The sequence below is a fragment of the Nelumbo nucifera genome, chromosome 8 (genome assembly GCF_055504915.1).
Source record: "Nelumbo nucifera cultivar China Antique chromosome 8, China Antique-T2T, whole genome shotgun sequence".
NCBI classification, from domain to species: Eukaryota; Viridiplantae; Streptophyta; class Magnoliopsida; order Proteales; family Nelumbonaceae; genus Nelumbo; species Nelumbo nucifera.
The window spans coordinates 38,443,099-38,464,747 of NC_142656.1; positions in this window are offsets into that span (position 1 = coordinate 38,443,099).

Genomic DNA, 21,649 nt, shown 5'->3' on the forward strand with positions numbered 1-21,649 from the left:
GCAAGCTATTGATAGCTTTGGTAGGATTAAATAAATAAAGTGGATTATTTCTTCCTATGCTTTTGTTATATTGGCTTTGGAATAGTTTCGGCCGAGATCGCATGGTTGTGTTGGTTCCAATTTGGATTGGCCATGTTGGCTTTGGTTAGTGCTCTATTGTAAGAGACTCTATTGGGTGCATTGTTTTAAAATGCTGAGAGTGATCGCAGTATATAATTTGGCACTAATAGTTTAATGTGTTATTTGTTTATGTTTTTCAAAGACTTTTATGACTATGAAATTGTTAGTGCTATGAATATTTGGCTATGAAATATGAAAACTTCTTTTTTGATTCTTAAAAGTATAGGTTAGTTGATTTGGCACAAATACGTTTACATGGCCAGAGTGGATTAGCTTGAATTGTTTCCTATATAGGTTGTGTTTGGCACTTATAAGTCTGAGTGAGTGGATTTAGCTTATTTAGAGAGATATAAAGGATTCTTCTAAGTGAAAATAGTGACTTTAGGGGGGTAATACACTCGGACTTCTTGGATGATGTGATTTATTTCAAGTTTTCTCTCTGAGATCTTTTACGTTGTTTAAATGGGTTTGTTTGGATTGGTGTTTATTGGTTTTGTTTTGATTTGAGTAGGTAAGACATTTTACTTTTTGATGGAATTGAGTTGATTTCCTAACTTCTCTAAATATGTTAGTTTTGTATAACTTAGAATTGCGAGATTATCCGGACTGTGGTATAAGTTATAGTGGGTTTATTTAATTGAGAATAGTGTGATTAGAGTTGTAATAAGATATGTTCTTGTGGGTTAATTTGATGGTTCGGGGGTAGGGTACGGTACTAAAGGTCCTCGGACTTCTTTTGAGCAGTTGTTCACTGTTGGATCTCACCAATACCGCCCCCTATAGTTTTCGTTACCGAGATATCTTTTTTTTTCATTGTTCCCAGGGATTTTTTGGGTAATCAGCTCCCATGCTGCAAACAGTCTAATCTGAACTGAACCTTGTTGCTCTTCTTTCTTTTCTCGTGGGCAGGAAGCACACCAGCAGCATGCGTTGCACGATTCCACTGTGTTGTTTGCACTTGACTGGGTGGACAGTTGACCAGAAGATAACTTCGATTCGCCCGGCCAGCAGGCGGGCGGCATGCTTATCTTGTGTGATTGGGCCCTGCAGTGGTAGAACCTAGTGAACTGGGCATACTCCTTCACATTTCTTCCCTTATGATTTTTGCTACTTTGTTTAGTGGATATCAAAGAGAGTCTAAGTCTAGTCACTCAACTAATCCACTCGTGGAGTGGTAGTGGTATAGTAGTTGTGTGGTAGTTGAGACTCCGACTGAACAAGATCTTCTCTAACGACCCTCTCTCTAAAGAGGCTTACGCACTGAACTCGCTGCTTTAAGACGCATATAGAGTCCTTAACTCTTTCTGTAAACGGCCTGTTGTCAAGCTCCGTATACTACACTTGATGCGAGGTTTTGAGCCTCAACTTGTGAAGCACGAGGGAAGGCAGATCAATATAAGACTCTTTACGCCCCCTTTCATCAACTCTCCCGAGAGGCCACAATGACCAATCCAAGCAAAACCATTTAACACTTGTACTTATGACAAGTGTTTAAACCAAACAGTTTTTTACGTTGGTTCCAATTTGGGTTGGCCATGTTGGCTTTGGTTAGTGCTCTATTGTAAGAGACTCTATTGGGTGGATTGTTTTAAGATGCTGAGAGTGATCACAGTTTAATAGTTTAATATGTTATTCGTTAGCGACTTTCCTAATTATGAAATTGTTAGTGCTATAAATATTTGGGTATGAAATATGAAAACATCTTTTTTGATCTTTAAAATTAGAGGTTAATTGGTTTCGCACAAGGACTTTAGATGGCCAAGGTGGATTAGCTTGAATCAGATCCTATAGGTTCTATTCTTGTGGGTTAAACTGATTAAGTCAATTTTTTTTCTTTGTGTTGATTTCCTACTTTATTTAGGTATGCCGGGTTTGTTTCTGTTAGTTAGGGGATTTTGTTGTGTTAATATGCTTTGTTAGTGGGTATAGATATGATTGATGTTTGATTGGTTCGCCATGGTTTGGTTAGTTTTGGATAATATGTAGTTGCTTATACCTAGTTTTGGCCAGACATAGTTTCATAGGATTTGGAAGAGTGGATGTTATTTTGCTTAGCTCTATTCGATTTATACCAGATGGTTTTGTCTATGTTGAGTTGGATTCATTTGCACCAGTGTTGGTTGGTTAGAAAGCGAATAATCTAAAATTGTCTACATCTTCTTTCAGGTGGGTTGACTTTAGTTTAGCTTTGACTTTATAGATTTGGTTGGTTTGGATAGTCTTGGATTGTTTGGATTCATTTCAGCTACGGTTTTCTTTGGTGGCATCATTCTTGGCAAGCTATCGATAGCTTTAGTTGGATTTTTTAAATAAAGTGGACTATTTCATCCTATGCATTTGTTATATCGGTTACAGAGTGATAGTTTTGGCCAACATCGCATGGTTGGGTTGGTTCCAATTTGGGTTGGGCATGTTGGCTTAGGTTAGTCCTTTGTTGTAACAGTCTCTATTCGGTGGATTGTTTTAAGATGCTTAGAGTGATTATTTGTTGGGGTTTTCGAAGACTTTTCTGATTATGAAATTGTTTGTGCTATCAATATTTGGCTATGAAATACGAAAACTTATTTTTTGATCCTTAAAAGCATAGGTTAGTTGGTTTGTCACAAGGTCGTTTACATGACCAGAGAGGATTAGCTTGAATTGGTTCCTGTAGGTTCTATTTGTTACTTATAAGTTTGAGTGAGTGGATTTAGCTTATCAAGAGAGATATAAAGGGTTCGCCTAAGTGAAAATCACTTTAGGGGGGGTAATATGCACAGTAATTGTTGGTTGATGTGATTTATGTAAAGTTTTCTCTCTGAGTTTTTTTACGTTGCTTAAATGGATTTGTTTGGATTGGTCATTGTTTATTTGCTTTGTTTTGACTTGATTAGGTAAGGTTTCACTTTTTGATGGAGTTGAGTTGATTTACAAGCTTCTCTAAATATGTTGGTTTTGTTTAACATAGAATTGCGAGATTATCTGGCCTGTGGAATAAGTTATAGTGTTGGTTTGTTTAATTGAGAATAGTGTGATTATAGTTGTAATAAGCTCTTCTTGTGGATTAAATTGATTAAGTCAAGTTTCTTGTTTGTATTGTCTTATATTGATTAGACGGGACTGTTTGGATTGATCTACGTTTATTGGTTTTATTTTCTTGTGACTAGGTCTGGTTTTATTTTATAAAGGAGTTAGTTGATTTCCTACGTAAGGGAATTCTGTTGTGCTAATATGCTTTGTTAGTGGGTATAGATTTGATTGATGTTTGATTGGTTCACCACGACTTGGTTAGTTATGGATAATGTGTAGTTACTTCTACCTATGTTTGGCTAAACACAGTTTCATAGTATTCGAAAGAATTGGTTTTATTAAGCTTAGCTATATTCGATCTCTACCAGATGGTTTTGTCTATGTTGATTGGATTCATTCAAATCAGGGTTGGTTGGTTAGAAAGCGAATAATCTAAAATTGCCCACATCTTGTTCGAGTGCGTTGACTTTAGTTTAGCTTTGACTTGATAGTTTCGGTCGGTTTGGATAGTCTTGGATTATTTGGAATGGTTTCACTACGGTTTTCTTTGATGACATCATTCTGGTAGGCTATCAATAGCTTTGTTTGTATCTTTTAAAAAAGGTGGATTATTTCTTCCTATGTAATGGAGATCAAGGTGCTGGCCAAATGGCTCAAGCTAATATTCCCAAAGCTTTATGTGCAAGACGATGTGCAACGCTCTTGAAGAACAAAGCTTGGAATCCATGACATAAGACCAAGGCGCATGGGCATGATGAGAAAATGTCCAATCCGCATGCTAAGATGTATTGATGGGCTAGTTTTGTCTTGTTTTGTTTGATGGGCTTGTTTTGTCTTGTTGGGCTTGTTTTTGTCTTGTTTTGTTTTACTTTGACTTTTCCATATTTAGTTGTCATTAGTTGTAGTATTTTAGAAGGATTCCTATATCGGGGCAGATTTGTTTTCCTAAATTATCCTTAGATTAGATGATATGCTTGATGAATTTCATGGCTCTTGTTTGTTTTTTAAAATTGATTTAAAGAATGACTATTATCAAATTCGCATGAAAGAGGGAGATGAATGGAAGACAACATTTAAAACTAAATATGGATTGTATGAGTGGTTAGTAATGCCTTTTGGTTTAACTAATGCACCTAGTACATTTATGAGGTTAATGAATCATGTCTTGCGTGCTTTCATAGGGAAATTTGTGGTAGTTACTTTGATGATATTTTATTTTATAGCAAAAATTTGGATGAACATGTGAAACACTTGCATGCTATTTTTAGTGTGTTAAGAGAGCACCAATTGTACGCTAATCTTAAGAAGTGCATGTTTTGCATGAAATCTGTTGTGTTTCTTGGATTTGTTATCAGTTCGCAGGGTATTAGTGTAGATGAAGAGAAGGTAAAGGCAATAAGGGACTGGCCTACACCTAAGAATGCGAACGAGATAAGAAGTCTTCATGGTTTAGCAAGCTTTTATCGAAGGTTTGTCAAGGATTTTAGTTCTATTGCTGCACTTTTGAATGAACTTGTTAAAAAGAATGTTGTTTTTAAGTGGAATGAAGTGGTCGAGCTTTCGAAACTTTGAAAGATAAGCTAACTAATGCACCTTTGTTGTGTTTGCCTAACTTTGATAAAGCTTTGGAGGTAGAATGTGATGCATCTGGAATTGGAATAGGGGTTGTTTTGATGCAAGATTCCAAACCAATTGCTTATTTTAGTGAAAAACTAAGTGGGGCAGCCTTGAATTATCCTACTTATGACAAGGAACTTTATGCATTAGTGAGGACTCTTCAAACATGGCAGCATTACTTGTGGGCAATGGAATTCATCATTCATTCTGATCATGAGAGCTTAAAGTTCTTGAAATCCCAATGTAAGCTTAATAAAAGGCATGCTAAGTGGTTGGAGTTCATAGAAACGTTTCCTTATGTGATCGATCAGGTACAAACATGGAAAGGAAAATGTTGTTGTTGATGCATTATCTAGGAGGTACACATTACTTACATCTTTGCAAACTAAGTTACTTGGTTTTGAATTGCTTAAGGACTTCTATGCTAATGATTCTGATTTCGGCCAAGTATGAAAATGCATGTTATAAGTGTGCGTTTAATGATTTTATATAGGCATGAAGGATTTCTATTTAAGAAAGATAAATTGTGTGTGCCTATTTGTTCTATTCGTGAGTTACTTGTTAGAGAAACACATGGAGGTGGTTTGATGGGGCACTTTGGTGTACAAAAGACTTTAGATATATTGCATAAGCATTTTTGTTGGCCTAATATGAAGCATGATGTACAATCTATTTATGATAAGTGCATTATGTATAGGCAAGCAAAATCTAAAGTTAAACCGCATGGCTTGTTACCCCTTTACTAATGCCTAACCAACCCTGGATTGATATTTCTATGGATTTTGTTTTAGGGTTACCAAGGTCTCCAAGTGGTAAGGACAATATATTTGTTGTTGTTGATCGGTTTAGTAAAATGGCTCATTTCATTGCCTGTTCTAAAACAAATGATGCAGTTCATATTGCCGACTTGTTCTTTAAAGAAGTTGTGGGAGAAGTGTTTGCCACATATTGGGTTTGCATATAATAGGTTTGTTCATTCTACTACTTTTTCACCTTTTGAAGTTGTTTATGGCTTTAATCCTTTAACTCCTGTGGATATTTTACCTTTGCCTACTAATGAACATGCTAATCTTGATGGTCAGAAAAAGGCAGCTTTTGTGAAGGATTTACATGCCAAGGTTCGGGCTAACATTGAAAGGAAGAATTAGCAATATGCTAAACAAGCTAATAAGGGGCGTTTGAAGGTTGTTTTTGAACCTGATTGGGTTTGGGTGCACATGCGTAAGGAGAGGTTTCCTACACAAAGGAAATCAAAATTGCGGCCTAGAGGAGATGGACATTTTCAAGTCTTGGAAAGAATCAACGATAACGCCTACAAGCTAGATCTACCAAGCAACTATGGTAATGTTAGTGCAACTTTTAATGTTGTTAATTTATCTTTATTTGATGTAGGTGATTCGAGGACAAATCCTTTCGAGGAGGGAGGGAATAATGGAGATTGAGGTGCTGGCCAAATGGCTCAAGCTAATATTCCCAAATATTGTCAATATCCTTTGCAAGAAATCGGGGGTCCAATGACTAGGGCAAGGACAAAGAGGATGAAAGAGGCTCTCCAAGGCTTAATCAGGGAAGTGCATGACAAAGGGGCTGTTCTAGAAGATTCTAAGACTGTTTTAAAAGTTTCCAAAGCTTCACCAAGGATAATCACCTATCTTTATGTGCAAGACGATGTGCAATGCTTAGATCTTGAAGAACAAAACTTGGAATCCATGACATAAGACCAAGGCACATGGGCATGATGAAAAAATGCCCAATCCGCATGCTAAGATGTATTGATGAGCTTGTTTTTGTCTTGTTTTGTTTGATGGGCTTGTTTTGTCTTGTTGGGCTTGTTTTTGTCTTGTTTTGTTTTACTTTGACTTTTCTATGCTTAGTTGTCATTAATTGTAGTCTTTTAGAAGGATTCCTATATCAGGGCATATTTGTTTTCCTAAATTAAAGGGGATCCTCATTAGTTAGGAGTTTCCTTATAAGATTAGGAATTTCCTTATAAGATAATGATGTTTACATGCCTATATAAAGGCTATAACTGTGTAATACGAGGTACACATATGATCAATAATATTGAGGTATTTTCAGCAAGCTTAGCCTTGCCTTCTTGTGTTCTTGGTAGAATACAATATCTTGACTTATCAAGGAAGTGATCAACTTTTGTGGCGTCTTCAAGATTGGATTCTTTAAGGACTTAGTTTCCTGAAGGTTCTAATCTGATCAACTACAACTTGTTTTCTAGCTTCTGGGTGCGCATAACAACTTGATTCAAGAGTTCCTAGAGCAGGTCATCTAGTGGGTTCTTATCACTATGCTTCTGTTATATCGGTTACGGGATGATAATTTCGGCCGACATCGCATGGTTGTGTTGGTTCCAATTTGGGTTGTGGCCAAGTTGGCTTCGGTTATTGCTCTGATGTAGCAGACACTTTTGGGTGGATTGTTTTAAGATTCTGAGAGTAATTGCAGTTTATAGTTTGGCAGTAAGAATTTAATGTGTTATTTGTTAGGGTTTTCGAAGACTTTACAGTGTATGAAATTGTTTGCGCTATAAATATTTGGCATTGAAATACGTAAACTTCTCTTTTGATCCTTAAAATTATAGGTTAGTTGGTTTGTCACAATGACGTTTACATGGGCTAGAGTGGATTAGCTTGAATCGGTTCTTATAGGTTCTATTTGGCACTTATAAGTTTTTGTGAGTGGATTTAGCTTATCTAGAGAGATATAAAGGGTTCCACTATGTGTAAATAGTGACTTTAGGGGGGTAATACGCTCGGTAATTTTTGGTTTATGTGATTTATGGCAAGTTTTCTTTGTTAGATTTTTTCATTGTTTAAATGGGTTTGTTTGGATTGGTCATTGTTTATTTGCTTTGTTTTGATTTGAGTAGGCAAGGTTTCGCTTTTTGATGGAGTTGAGTTGATTTCCCAGCTTCTCTAAATATATTGGTTTTGTTTAAATTAGAATTGCGAGATTATCCAGCCTGTGGTATAAGTTTTAGTGGGTTTATTTAATTGAGAATAGGGTGATTGGAGTTGTAATAAGATCTATTCTTGTGGGTTAAATTGATTAAATCAACTTTCTTCTATGTATTGTTTTAGATTGTTTAGACGGGACTATTTGGATTGGTCTTCATTTATTGGTTTTATTTTTCTGTGAGTAGGTCTGATTTTATTTTATAAAAGAGTTGATTTGATTTATTACTGTATTTAGGTATGTCGGGTTCATTTCTGTTAGTAAGGGGATTTTATTGTGCTAATAAGCTTTGTTAGTGGGTATCTATTTGATTGATGTTTGATTGTTTCACCACGGCTATAAGCTAAGCTATATTTGAGCTCTACCTGATGGTTTTGATTAAGTTAAGCTATATTTGAGCTCTACCTAATGGTTTTCTCTATGTTGAGTTGGATTCATTTGCATCAGTGATGGTTGGTTAGAAAGCGAATAATTTAAAATTGTCCACATCTTGTTTCGGGTGGGTTGACTATAATTTAGCTTTGACCTTGATAGAGTAGGTCGGATTGTATAGTCTTGGATTGTTTGGATTGATTTTTGCTACGGTTTACTTTGATGGCATCATTCTGGCAAGCTATCGATATATCTTTGATTGGATTTTTTAAATAAAGTGGATGATTTCTTCCTATACTTCTATTTTCTCGGTTACGGAATAATAGTTTTCACCAACATCGCATGGTTGTGCTGGTTCCAATTTGGATTGGCCATGTTGGCTTTGGTTAGTGCTCTGTTGTAAGAGACTCTATTTGGTGGATTGTTTTAAGATGTTGATAGTAATTGCAGTTCATAGTTTGGCACTAATAGTTTAATGTGTTATTTGTTAGGGTTTTCAAAGACATTTCTGATTATGAAATTGTTAGTGCTTTGAATAATTGGCCATGAAATATGAAAACTTCTTTTTTGATTCTTAAAAGTATATGTTAGTTGGTTTGGCACAAGGACATTTATATGGCCATAATGGATTAGCTTGAATCGGTTCCTATACTGTTTGGCATTTATAAGTCTTAGTGAGTGGATCTAGCTTAGCTTATTTAGAGAGATATAATGGGTTCGTCTATGTGAAAATGGTGATTTAGGGGGGGTAATACGATCGGTACTTGTTGGTTGATGTGACATATGTCAAGTTATCTCTTTGTGTTTTTTTACATTGTTTAAATGGCTTTGTTTGGATTTGTCATTGTTTATTTGCTATGTTTTTATTTGAGTAGGTAAGGTTTCAATTTTTGTTGGAGTTGAGTTGATTTCTCAGCTTCTCTAAATACGTTAGTGTTGTTTAATTTAAAATTGCGAGATTATCCGTCACATGGTATAAGTTACAGTGGATTTATTTAGTTGAGGATAGTATGATTAGAGTTGTAATAAGCTCTTTTCTTGTGGGTTAAATTGATTAAGTCATGTTTCTTCTTTGTATTGTTTTAGTTTGTTTAGACGGGACAGTTTGGATTGATCTACGTTTATTGGTTTTATTTTCCTATGAGTAGGTTTGGTTTTATTTTATAAAGTAGTTGAGTTGACTTACTACTTTATTTAGGTATGCCAGTTTCATTTCTCTGTTAGTAAGGGAATCTTATTGTGTAATAAGCTTTCTTAGTGGGTATCGATTTGATTGATGTTTGATTGGTTCGGCATGGCTTCTACCTAGGTTTGGCTAGACTCAGTTTCATAGGAGTTGGAAAAATGGGTTTGATTAAGCTTAGATATATTCGATCACTACCAAAAGGTTTTCTCTATGTCGAGTTCGATTCATTTGCATCAAAGATGGTTGGTTAGAAAGCGAATAATCTAAAATTGTCCACATCTTCTTTCGGGTGGGTTGAGTTTAGTTTAGCTTTTGACTTGATAGATTAGGTTGGTTTCGATAGTCTTGGATTGTTTGGATTGATTTCAGCTACGATTTTGTTTGATGGCATCATTCTAGCAAGCTATCAATAGCTTTGGTTGGATTTTTTAAATAAAGTTGATTATTTCTTCCTATGCTTCGTCTAAGTGAAAATGGTGACTTTAGGGGGGTAATAAGCTCGGTACTTGTTTGTTGATGTGATTTATATCAAGTTATCCCTCTTTGTTTTTTACGTTGTTTAAATGGGTTTGTTTGGATTGGTCGTCATTTATTTGCTTTGTTTTGATTTGAGTAGGTTAAGTTTCACTTTTTAATAGATTTATTTTGATTTCCCAGCTTTTCTAAATATGTTGGTTTGGTTTGATTTACAATTGCGAGATTATCCGACCTATTGTATAAGTTATAGTGGTATTGTTTGATTGAGAATGGTTTGATTATAGAAGTAATAAGATCTATTCTTGTGGGTGGAACTGATTAAGCCAAATTTGTTCTTTGTATTGTTTTTGATTATTTAGACGGCGACTGTTTGGACAGATCTACGTTTATCGGTTTTATTTTCAAGTGAGTAGCTCTGCTTTATTTTATAAAGTAGCTATGTTGTGCTAATAAGCTTTATTAGTGGGTATAGATTTGATTGATGTATGATTGGTTCACCACGGCTTGGTTAGTTTTGGATAATCTATAGCCGCTTCTACCTAGGTTTGTCTAGACTCAGTTTCACAGGATTTGGAAGAATGGGTTTGATTAAGCTTAGCTATATTTGATCTCTACCATATGGTTTTCTCTATGTTGAGTTGGGTTCATTTGCTTCAGGTTTGGTTGTTAGAAAGTGAATAATCTAAAATTGTCTGCATCTTGTTTCGGGTGGGTTAACTCTTTTTTAGCTTTGACTTGATAGGTTGGGTCGGTTTGGATAGTCTTGGATTGTTTGGATGGAATTCAACTACAGTTTTCTTTGATGGCATCATTCTAGGAAGCTATCGATAGCTTTGGTTGGATTTTTTAAATAAAGTGGATTGTTTCTTCCTATGCTTCTGTTATACCGGTTACGAAATGATAGTTTCGGCCGAAATCGCTTGGTTGTGTTGGTTCCAATTTTGGTTGGCCATATTGGCTTTGGAGAGCACTAATAGTGTAATGTATTATTTGTTAGGGTTTTCAAAGACTTTTCTGATTATGAAATTGTTAGTGCTATGAATATTTGGCCTTGAAATACGAAAACTTCTTTTTTGATCCTTAAAATTATAGGTTAATCGGTGTGGCACAAGTACGTTTATATGGCCATAGTTTATTAGATTCAATCGGTTCCTATTGGTTCTGTTTGGCTCTTATAAGTCTGAGTGAGTGGATTTATTTTACTTAGAGAGATATAAATGGTCCGTCTAGGCGAAAAAATAGTGAATTTAGGGGGCTAATATGCTCGGTATTTGTTGGGTGATGTGATTTATGTCAAGTTAATCTCTCTATATTTTCTTAAGTAGTTTAAATGGGATTGTTTGGATTGGTCATTGTTTATTTGTTTTGTTTTCATTTGCGTAAGTAATGCTTCACTTTTTGATGGAATTGAGTTGATTTCCTAGCTTCTCTAAATATGTTGGTTTTGTTTAATTTAGAATTGCGAGATTATCCGGCCTATAGTAGATGTTATAGTGGGTTTGTTTAATTGAGAATAGTGTGATCAGAGTTGTAATAAGCTCTATTCTTGTGGGTTAAATTGATTATGTCAAGTTTCGTCTTTGTTTTGTTTTATATTGTTTAGACGGGACTATTTGGATTGATCTACGTTTATTGGTTTGATTGATGTTTGATTGGTTTTCCACGGCTTGGTTAGTTTTGGATAATCTGTAGTTGCTTCTACCTACGTTTGCCTAAACTCAGTTTCACACAATTTGGAAGAATGGGTTTGATTAAGCTTAGCTATATTCGATCTCTACCAAATAGTTTTCTCTATGTTGAGTTTGATTCATTTGCATCAGGGTTTGTTGGTTAGAAAGGGGATAATCTAAAATATTCCGCATTTGGTTCGTGTGGGTTGACTATAATTTAGCTTCGATGTGATAGATTAGGTTGGTTTGGATAGTCTTGGATTGTTTGGATTGATTTCAGCTACGGTTTTCTTTGATGGCATCATTCTGGCAAGCTATCGATAGCATTGTTTGGATTTTTTAAATAAACTGGATTCAGCCGACATCGCATGGTTATGTTGGTTCCAATTTGGGTTGGCCTTGTTTGCTTTGGATAGTGCTCTGTTGTAACAGACTCTATTGGGTGGATTGTTTTAAGATGCTGAGAGTGATCGCAGTTTATAATTTGGCACTAATAGTTTAATGTGTTATTCGTTAGGGTCTTCAAAGACTTTTCTAATTATGAAATTGTTGTGCTATGAATATTTGGCAATGAATTACGAAAACTTCTTTTTTGATCCTTAAAACTATAGGTTAGTTGGTTTGGCTTAAAGACGTTGACACATCCCGAGTGTATTAGCTTGAATCGGTTCCCATAGGTTCTGTTTTGGAACTTATAAGTCTGTGTGATTAGATTTAGCTTATCTAGAGAGATATAAAGGGTTTGTCTAACTAGAAATAGTGAATTTAGGGGGGTAATACGCTCGGTACTTGTTGGCTGATGTTAGTTTTGTCATTCTTTCTCTCTGTGTTTTTTTACGTTGTTTAAATGAGTTTGTTTGGATTGGTCATTGTTTATTTTGTTTTGTTTTGATTTGATTAAGTCAGGTTTCACTTTTTGATGAAGTTGAGTTCATTCCCCAGCTTCTCTAAATATGTTGGGTTTGTTTAACTTAGAATTGGGAGATTATTCAGTTCCCATAGGTTCTGTTTAGCACTTATATGTCTGAGTGTATTAGCTTGAATCGGTTCCCAAAGGTTCTGCTTGGCACTCATAAGTTTGTGTGAGTAGATTTAACTTATCTAGAGATAAAGGGTTTGTCTAACAAAAAATAGTGACTTTAGGGGGGTAATAAGCTCGGTACTAGTTGGTTGATGTGATTTTTGTCATGCTTTCTCTCTATGTTTTTTCATGTTGTTTAAATGAGTTTGTTTGGATTGGTTGTTGCTTATTTGCTTTGTTTTGATTTGATTAGGTCAGTTTTCACTTTTTGATGGAGTTGAGTTGATTTCCCAGCTTCTCTAAATGTGTTGGGTTTGTTTAACTTAGAATTGCGAGATTATCCGGCCTGTGGTATAAGATATAGTGGGTTGGTTGGTTGAGAATAGTGTGATCAGAGTTGTTATAAGCTCTATTCTTGTGGGTTAAATTGATTAAGTTAAGTTTCGTCTTTGTTTTGTTTTAAATTGTTTATACAGGACTTTTTGGATTGATCTACGTTTATTGGTTTTATTTTCCTCTGAGTAGCTCTGGTTTTATTTTAAAAACGAGTTGAGTTGATTTCCAACTTTATTTAGGTATGTCAGGTTCGTTTCTATTAGTAAGAGGATTTTCTTGTGTTAATAAGCTCTATTAGTGGGTATAGATTTGATTTATGTTTGACTGGTTTGCTAGAGCTTGTTTAGTTTTGGATAATGTGTAGTTTCTTCTACCTAGGTTTGGCTTGACTGGTTTGCTAGAGCTTTGTTGGTGGGAGATTATCCGGCCTGTGGTATAAGTTATAGTCGGTTTGTTTAATTTAGAATAGTGTCATTATAGTTGTAATAAGCTCTATTCATGTTGGTTAAATTGATTAAGTCAAGTTTCTTCTTTATTTTGTTTTTGATTGTTTAGACAGAACTGTTTGGATTGATCAACGCTTATTTGTTTTATTTTCCAACAAGTTGGTCTAGCTATATCTTATAAAGGAGTTGATTTGATTTCCTTTTTATTTAGGTATGTCGGGTTTGTTTCTGTTAGTATGTGGATTTTGTTTTGCTAATATGCTTTGTTAGTGGGTATTGATTTGATTGATTGATGTTTAATTGGTTTGCCATGGCTTGGTTAGTTCTGGATAATTTGTAGTTGCTTCTACCTATGTTTCGTAAACTCAATTTCACAGGAGTTGGAAGAATGGGTTTGATTAAGCTTAGCTATATTCAATCTCTACTAGATGGTTTTCTCTATGTTGAGTTTGATTCATTTGCATCACGGTTGGTTGGTTAGAAAGGGAATAATCTAAAATTGTCTGCATCTTGTTTCGTGTGGGTTGACTCTAGTTTAGTTTTTGACTTGATATATCATGTCGGTTTGGATAGCCTTGGATTGTTTGGATTGATTTCAGCTACGGTTTTCTTTGATGGCATCATTCTGGGAAATTATCGATAGCTTTGGTTGGATTTTTTAAATAAAGTGGATTATTTCTTCCTATGCTTCTATTTTATCGGGCACAGGAAATGGTTGTGTTGGTTCAATTTGGGTTGGTCATGTTGGCTTTTGTTAGTGCTCTATTCTAACAGACTCTATTGGGTGGATTGTTTTAAGATACTAAGAGTGATCGTTGTTTGTAGTTTGGAACTAATAGTTTAATGTGTTATTCGTTAGGGTTTTCGGTGACTTTTCTAATTATGAAATTGTTAGTGCTTTGAAATATTTGGCTATCAAATACAAAAACTTCTTTTTTGATCCTTAGAAGTGTAGGTTAGTTGGTTTGGCACAAGGACGTTTACATCGCTAGAGTGGATTAGCTTGAATCGATTCCTATAGGTTCTGCTTGGCACTTATAAATCTGAGTGAGTGGATTTAGTTTATTTAGAGAGATATAAAGGGTTCGTTTAAATGAAAATAGTGACTTTAGGGGGTTAAAAAGCTCGGTAATAGTTGGTTGATGTGATTTATGTTAAGTTATATCTCTATGTTTTTTTACGTTGTTTAAATGGGTTTATTTGGATTGGTTATTGTTTATTTGCTTTGTTTTGATTTCTATAGGTGATGGAGGGTGATTTGGCCCGACCTTGTAGCGCGGGTACATGTGGGTGTGGCCTTGCTCAAATGATGACTCAGCGCGATAGCACAGCAGGCTCAGCCGCAACTCGGAGGGAAGGACCCACCGAGTTCAGCCTGGCAACTCGGTGGGATAGACTACTCGTCGGGAGCTGCCTGGCCTGCACCTCCACCCCGAGGCTAAGGCACCCCGAGCTGCCCCCGAGCTCGGGGTACCCTGACCTTTCCTAATACCCGAGCTCCTCCCAGTGGATCTCGGGCCACTTCCAGACAGGAACGCACCGATCTGCCTATAGATACCCCGAGGTGAAGACACCTCGGGCCAGACAGCTCGGCTTAACTTGCCACTGGCAGTTTGCCGCTTTCAAGATAGCCCGACACAGGGTAACTCGCGGAAGGGTATTTCGGCATATCGCAAGAAGATTTCCTACCCGACCACCGTACCCGACAAATTTGGGGACAACAGCCATATCCCTCGTCAGACAGCGTCGTGCCTGCCACCTTCAGAGGGTACCTTACGCTTGATAGGCAGGTACCCTGCGACGAAGGCCCCGTGCGTGCCGCCTCAGCCCTGCCAGTAACGGCTGCGGCAGGCTAACAGTGGCGGTTATACCTGCCCTGTCAGAGGCCAGTGGGCCTGATGCAACGGATTTTTGTTATAAGGAACTTATTATCAAGGAACATAGGTATCTTCTTCTACTCTCGCGCTATCTGCACTCTTAGCCTACATACTCTCCTTGCTTCTCCTACAGAATACTAACTTAAGCATCGGAGTGTTCCCGCCGGGCAAGCCCCCGAGGATTCTTCTTCTTCCCCATCTCAGGTACCTTCCAGGAGCCACGCAAGTGCCAACTAGGAGTGACTGGATTGCGTACCATCATTTGGCACCGTCTGTGGGAAACGCTTCAAAAAGCCTTCCTCTAAACCTTCGCAGTTCTTTCTTCTCTAAAAAACTCAGCACTCATGGCTTCCTCAAGCAACGTCGGGCGAAGCATGGAGATGGATAACTCCAGGAAACAACCCCAGGTCCCCGCGGTCTACATTGGGCAGTTCACCATTCCTCTCTCAGTAGACGGAGTCCCCAACCTGAAGGTGTCACGAGCAACGATGCCTGTGGGTGTTCCCCTTCCTTCCTCTGTAGAAACAACCTTTGCTGAACCAACTGTCATCCCTCTGGCGACCGGCCAGAGCCAGCTCAACGATCTGATGCATTGCATGCAGGGCATGCAAGCCCAAGTGCAGCTGCTCCAGCAGCACTAGCTTTATCAGCAGCAAGTGCTGCACCACGTCTCCCAGTACCACTACTAGCAGCATTTCCCTTAGTTGCCTCAACCTCAGCTTCAGCACCGCAGCTCCCGCCTCGGCACCTAGCCTCACAACGAGCTAGGTATTGCTGCTAGGATGAACGCCCCTCCTAAAAGCCAGGCCTCCTCCCATGACAAACAAGAGAGACTGGCCACCCCGGTCTCGCCGCGAGCGGTCAGGTCGGAAGGACCCCAGCTCGCCAGGTCTACATCACCTCAGCAGTCGAAGTTTGAAACCCCGCTCCTGGAAAACCAGTTTGAGATCCTGGCTGCAGATTCCAAGCAGGATCCCTCTGTCCACAACCATCACCAGTGGCCCGAGCTATTTCTTGCACAAACCATTCCTGACAGCACGGAGGTGAGCAGTACAAACGCTGAGCCCGCCAAGAAGCAGAGATGCCGCCGCCGAGCTCGCCGATCTGCCACCCGCGCCCTGCCCGAGCTCGGAGGCAAAGAAGAGGTAAGCTCGGGCGAAGTCAAGGCTCCCCTCCTTTCAGTTCCATCTCCCCTGTCTTCCAAGCTTCTAGCAGTTCCAATGCCCAAGGACTTCAAGCTCCCCCTTCTTGACAAGTATGACGGGTCGTTTGACCCAAATGACCATGTAGACGCCTTCCAGTTGCAGATGCACCTAGCGAGAGCCAGTGAGTCGTGCATGTGCGTGGCCTTCTCCACGACTTTCAGAGGAGTAGCCCGCACATGGTACCGGAACCTGGCACCTGGATCGATAAGAAGTTGAGCGCAATTTGCGCAAGCCTTCACGTCCCACTTCGTCACCAGCAAGTGGTGCTCGCGAACTGAAGAAAGCCTCCTCAACTGTAGCGGATCGAACTGATTACACCCCACTGAACGCGAAGCGGGCCAAAATCCTGGTGGTGATCAAGGATGCCCCATACGTGAAGTGGCCACCCCGTTTGAGGGGGAATCCCAATGAGAGAAATAAGAATCTGTATTGTAGTTTTCACAGAGATCACGGTCATAGTACCGAGAATTGTAAAAACCTCCGCGACGAGATTGAGGAGCTCATCCGTCATGGATAATAATAATAATAATAATAATAATAATAATAATAATAATAATAATAATAATAATAATCATCCGTCATCCAGAAGAGAGGCCGGTTCGGGGCACCATCCACGTGATAGTGGGAGGCTCGATCATCGCAGGTTGTACTTTAGCAGCGGGTCGGACGTCGATTAGTGAAGCTGCCCGGGAAGAACAGAATCCTCCGAAGCGGCCGAGGACAAAAGAGCCAATTTTCTTCATGGAGGATGATGCGTGAGGGGTCCATTACCCCCACGATGACGCGCTTGTGATAAAGCTGATGATCAACGACTTCGAGGTTAGGCGCGTACTCATTGACTCGGGCAACTCGGCAGATATCCTCTTCAAAGCCGCATTTGACCAGCTTCAATTGCAGGGAAGTGACTTGAAGCCTGCAAACACTCCTTTGGTGGGCTTCAACAGAGAAGAAGTCTGGCCCCTTGGGAAAGTGACAGTACATGTGGAAGTCGGCAAATGGCCCTGCGTAGTCAGACTCAACCACGACTTCCTGGTGGTCGCGACCCCCTCCCCATACAATGCCATAATAGGTCGGTCGATCACCCATGTCCTATGGGCGGTGGTCTCCACCTATCATTTGGCTATGAAGTTCCCTACAGACTTCGGTGTGGGGGTAGCGCGGGACGACCAGTTCGAGTCCCGCAAATGCTACGTCGCCGCCCTGAAGGGAAAGACCAAGGTGGCCGATGACCTCGAACTGGAAAGGCCTACGAAGCAAGGTGAAGAACGACGGAAGAAACAGTCGTTGTTCCGACCTCAACTACAGACCTCTGCGATCCGAACTGGTAAGTTTCTTACTTCTAAATTTAGATATTTTTGCATGGTCTGCAGCAGAGATGCCCGGTATAGACCCCGGCCTTATAACTCACAAGCTCAATACTGATCCTGTAGTTAGGCCCGTTAGACAGAAGAAACACAACCTAGCCCCAGAGCGGTGGAAAGCGGTCGACGAGGAGGTTGCGAAGCTCCTCGCAGCTAACTTCATAACAGAAGTCCATTACCCGAGCTGGGTAGCCAACCCCGTTCTGGTAAAGAAGGCTAACGGCAAGTGGCGCAAGTGCGTCGACTACACCGACCTAAACCGAGCCTACCCGAAAGACTGCTTCCCGCTCCCTCGAATTGACTGCTTGGTGGATGCAACCTCAGGGCACGAGTTGCTGAGTTTCTTAGACGCCTATTCGGGCTATAACTAAATCAAGATGGACCCGGCGGACAATGAAAAGACTGTCTTCATCACGAAGTTCGGTCTATACTATTACAAGGTTATGCCCTTCGGGTTGAAAAACGCAGGGGCAACCTTTCAAAGGCTTGTAAATAAATTGTTTGCGCCATTAATTGGCAGAAAAGTCGAATGTTATGTAGACGACATGGTCGTCAAAACCCAATTTTTGCATGAATTAATACAAGACTTGCGTTCTGTTTTTTAAATTTTGCGTAAATTTAACATGAGATTGAATCCAAACAAGTGTGTATTCGGTTTGACCTTGGGTAAATTCCTAGGATACATCGTCAACCGGCGGCGGCATTGAGGCCAACCCGGATAAGATTAAGGCCATCTTAGATATGAGACCACCCTAGAAATTGAAGGAGGTTCAGAGGTTGAATGGCCGCATATCCGCCCTGAGCCACTTCATGTCCAAATCGGCAAACCACTGTCTTCCATTCTTCAAGGCAATTAAGAGCAAAGGGTTTGAGTGGACCCAAGACTGCCAGCTCGCGTTTGGCGAGCTCAAGAAATACATCGCTAGTGTGCCAATCTTAACCCGGCCCAAGGAGGGTGATGTTTTAGAACTGTACCTCTCGGCAAGCGATGAAGTGGTCAGTTCGGTACTAATAAAGGAAGTAGATCGGGTTCAACGACCCATCTATTATGTTAGTAAAGTATTGCAGGGAGTAGAGACGAGATATCCAGAGATAGAAAAGCTAGCATACGCACTGGTAATTGCAGCTCGGAAGCTCCGCCCGTACTTCCAGGCTCACACTGTTATCATCCTCACCGACAAACCTCTGAGGCAAGTTTTACTTAAGCCCGAGGTCTCTGGTCGATTGGCCAAGTGGGCCGTTGAGCTCAGCGAGTACAACCTCCAATACAAGCCGCGAACTATCATTAAGGCCCAAGCCTTAGCAGATTTCATCGCCGAGTGCACATTCAGCTCCAAAATTCCAAGATCGGTTGAGCACGAGGCTCCCAACTTGGGTGAGCCCGAAGCTCCCAGGCCGGTCGAGTCCGAGCCCCGTAAGGTAGTAGCCAGTGTGGCATCTCTCCTAGTTCGGCCAAGCGCGAGCAAGGATGAGGAGCCTTGGATCCTTCACGTAGATGGCTCCTCGAACCAACAGGGCAGCGGAGCTGGAATAGTTCTGCACGGCCCGAGTGGCACGAAACTAGAGTACGCGCTACGCTTCGAGTTCGCGACATCTAACAGTGAAGCGGAGTATGAGGCGTTGATAGCGGGACTAGCTCTAGCCAGAGAAGTAAAAGCCAAGCACATCGTTATCTGCAGTGACTCCCAGCTCGTGGTCAACCAGGTCACTGGCGAGTACGAAGCTCGCGAGCCAACCATGGTCGCCTACTTAGCCAAAGTTAGAGAGGCCCTGCTCAACTTCCAGTCACACTTTATCAGGCAAATCCCAAGGTCGGAGAACGCTGAGGCTGACGCCCTGTCCAGATTAGCCAGCGCCAGCGACATCACCATGAAAACCGTGTACATAGAGGACTTGCCTCGGCCTAGCATTCTCGGGGGGGCAGAGGAGGTTGCTCCTGTCGTTCGAGCAGAGTCGAGCTGGATTGACCCGCTCGCGAGCTTCTTGCTACACGGGACCCTCCCTGCAGATCGCAATGCAGCCAAAAGGGTACAGCGCCAGGCAGCCAGATACGTCATGATAGACGAACGACTATACTGGAGATCTTACACGCTCCCCTACCTACGTTGCTTGCGACCTACCGAAGCTGAGCTCGTACTCCACGACACTCATGAGGGTTTGTGCGGCGGACACGGGGGGTAGGGCCCTCGCCTAGAAGGCACTTCGACAGGGGTATTATTGGCCAACAATGAAGGCAGATGCTGTTGAGCTCGTTAGAAAATGTGACAAATGCCAGAGGCACGCCAATATTCACCACCAACCCGCTGCCGACCTCAAGTATCTCACCAGCCCGTGGCCCTTTGCAAAGTGGGGCATCGATCTACTCGGGCCATTCCCACCAGCAACGGGTGGGAGGAAGTTCTTAGTAGTAGCAGTGGACTACTTCACCAAGTGGGTAGAAGCTGAACCCCTTGTAACGATCACAACCCGGAACATCCAAAACTTCTTTTGGAAGAACATTGTGTGCCGCATCGAATTACCTCGAGTATTGATTTCTAACAACGACAAGTAGTTCGAGGACATCAAATTCCAAGACTGGTGCCAAGACATGGGAATCCGACAAAATTTTACTTTAGTCGCACACCCTCAAGCAAACGGCCAGACAAAAGTCACGAACAGAGCCATCCTCCGCGGACTAAAGGCACGGCTAGACTGAGCTATAGGGTTGTGGGCAGATGAGCTACCCAGTGTCATATGGGCCTACCGGACCACGAAGAAGACCGCCACGGAAGAAACACCCTTCAATCTCACCTACGGCACCGAAGCAGATATCCCCACAGAGATCGAAGTACCTACGCTGCAACTAGATCATATAGTGATCAGGCGAATGAAGATGAGCTCCGCACCAACCTCGATCTACTCGACGAAGTAAGGAACCTCGCATACATCAGGACCGCAGCCTACCAGCAGAGAGTAGCTTGATACTATAACGCCAGGGTCAAGAAGCGGAACCTCCATGTTGGCGACCTGGTACTTCGTAAAGTTATGGTACCTGAGCCCGGCGTTGGCAAGCTCGGGTCCAACTGGGAAGGTCCTTATCAAGTGAAACGAGTGCTCGGGGAAGGAATATACGAGCTCGAGACCCTCGAAGGGAAACAAGTACCTCGGGCATGGAATATTGTCAACTTAAGACAATACTATCTATAAGAACTGAGTAGGCCACGAGCCACTCCTAGAGCCTAAGGGCCAGAATACCGAGCTAACATGACCTCGGCGCAATAAGACCCAATTGCCTCTATGGCATGGGCGAACTCTAGGAGAATGGATTATAAGTGTTTCCCCCAGCCTAAGGGTTAAAACGCCGAGCTAATGAAAGACCTCGGCAGCATACAAGACCTAGTCGCCTCATCGGCATAAGCTAAGTACTTGCATTGCCCAAGGCGCAGGCAGTTCAGACACGAACCTTGTGACGAATAGCCCGCCCTGGCATGCAACAAGTTGAACCCGTTAAGGACAACTGATGTCAACTTAACCCGAGTGCAGACAGGTCGGGCATGTACCCTACTATGTCGCTCACCTCGGTGTACATAAGGCTACCCCTACTAAGTATCGAAATACAGTTCGGAACCACGACGGTTGAGGAACCCTCACTTCGGGTAATTGGCCAGGTAGCCTAACAGTTTAGAACAAAAATAGTCACTTCAGCAAGTAAAAGAAAAATTGCACAAGTGTTTGGCAAAGCGGATTTTTCACTACGAAGATTTCAATACAAAGTTTCTGTTACAAGAGAAAGAGAAAGAGAAAGACTAAGCCTATAAATACAAGGACCAAGCTATTTCAGAGTCTCGTTGTCTTTGCCAGGGACTCCCTCCGGGGCAGTAATGGGACCAGCGGACTCTGCTTCATCATCAACGCCTTCATCTTCAGAGTCTGGATCGTCCGCCGACTGGCGCACTATGTCATCGGTAATCCGGGAAGTAGTGATAGCGCTGGTGTCCAGATC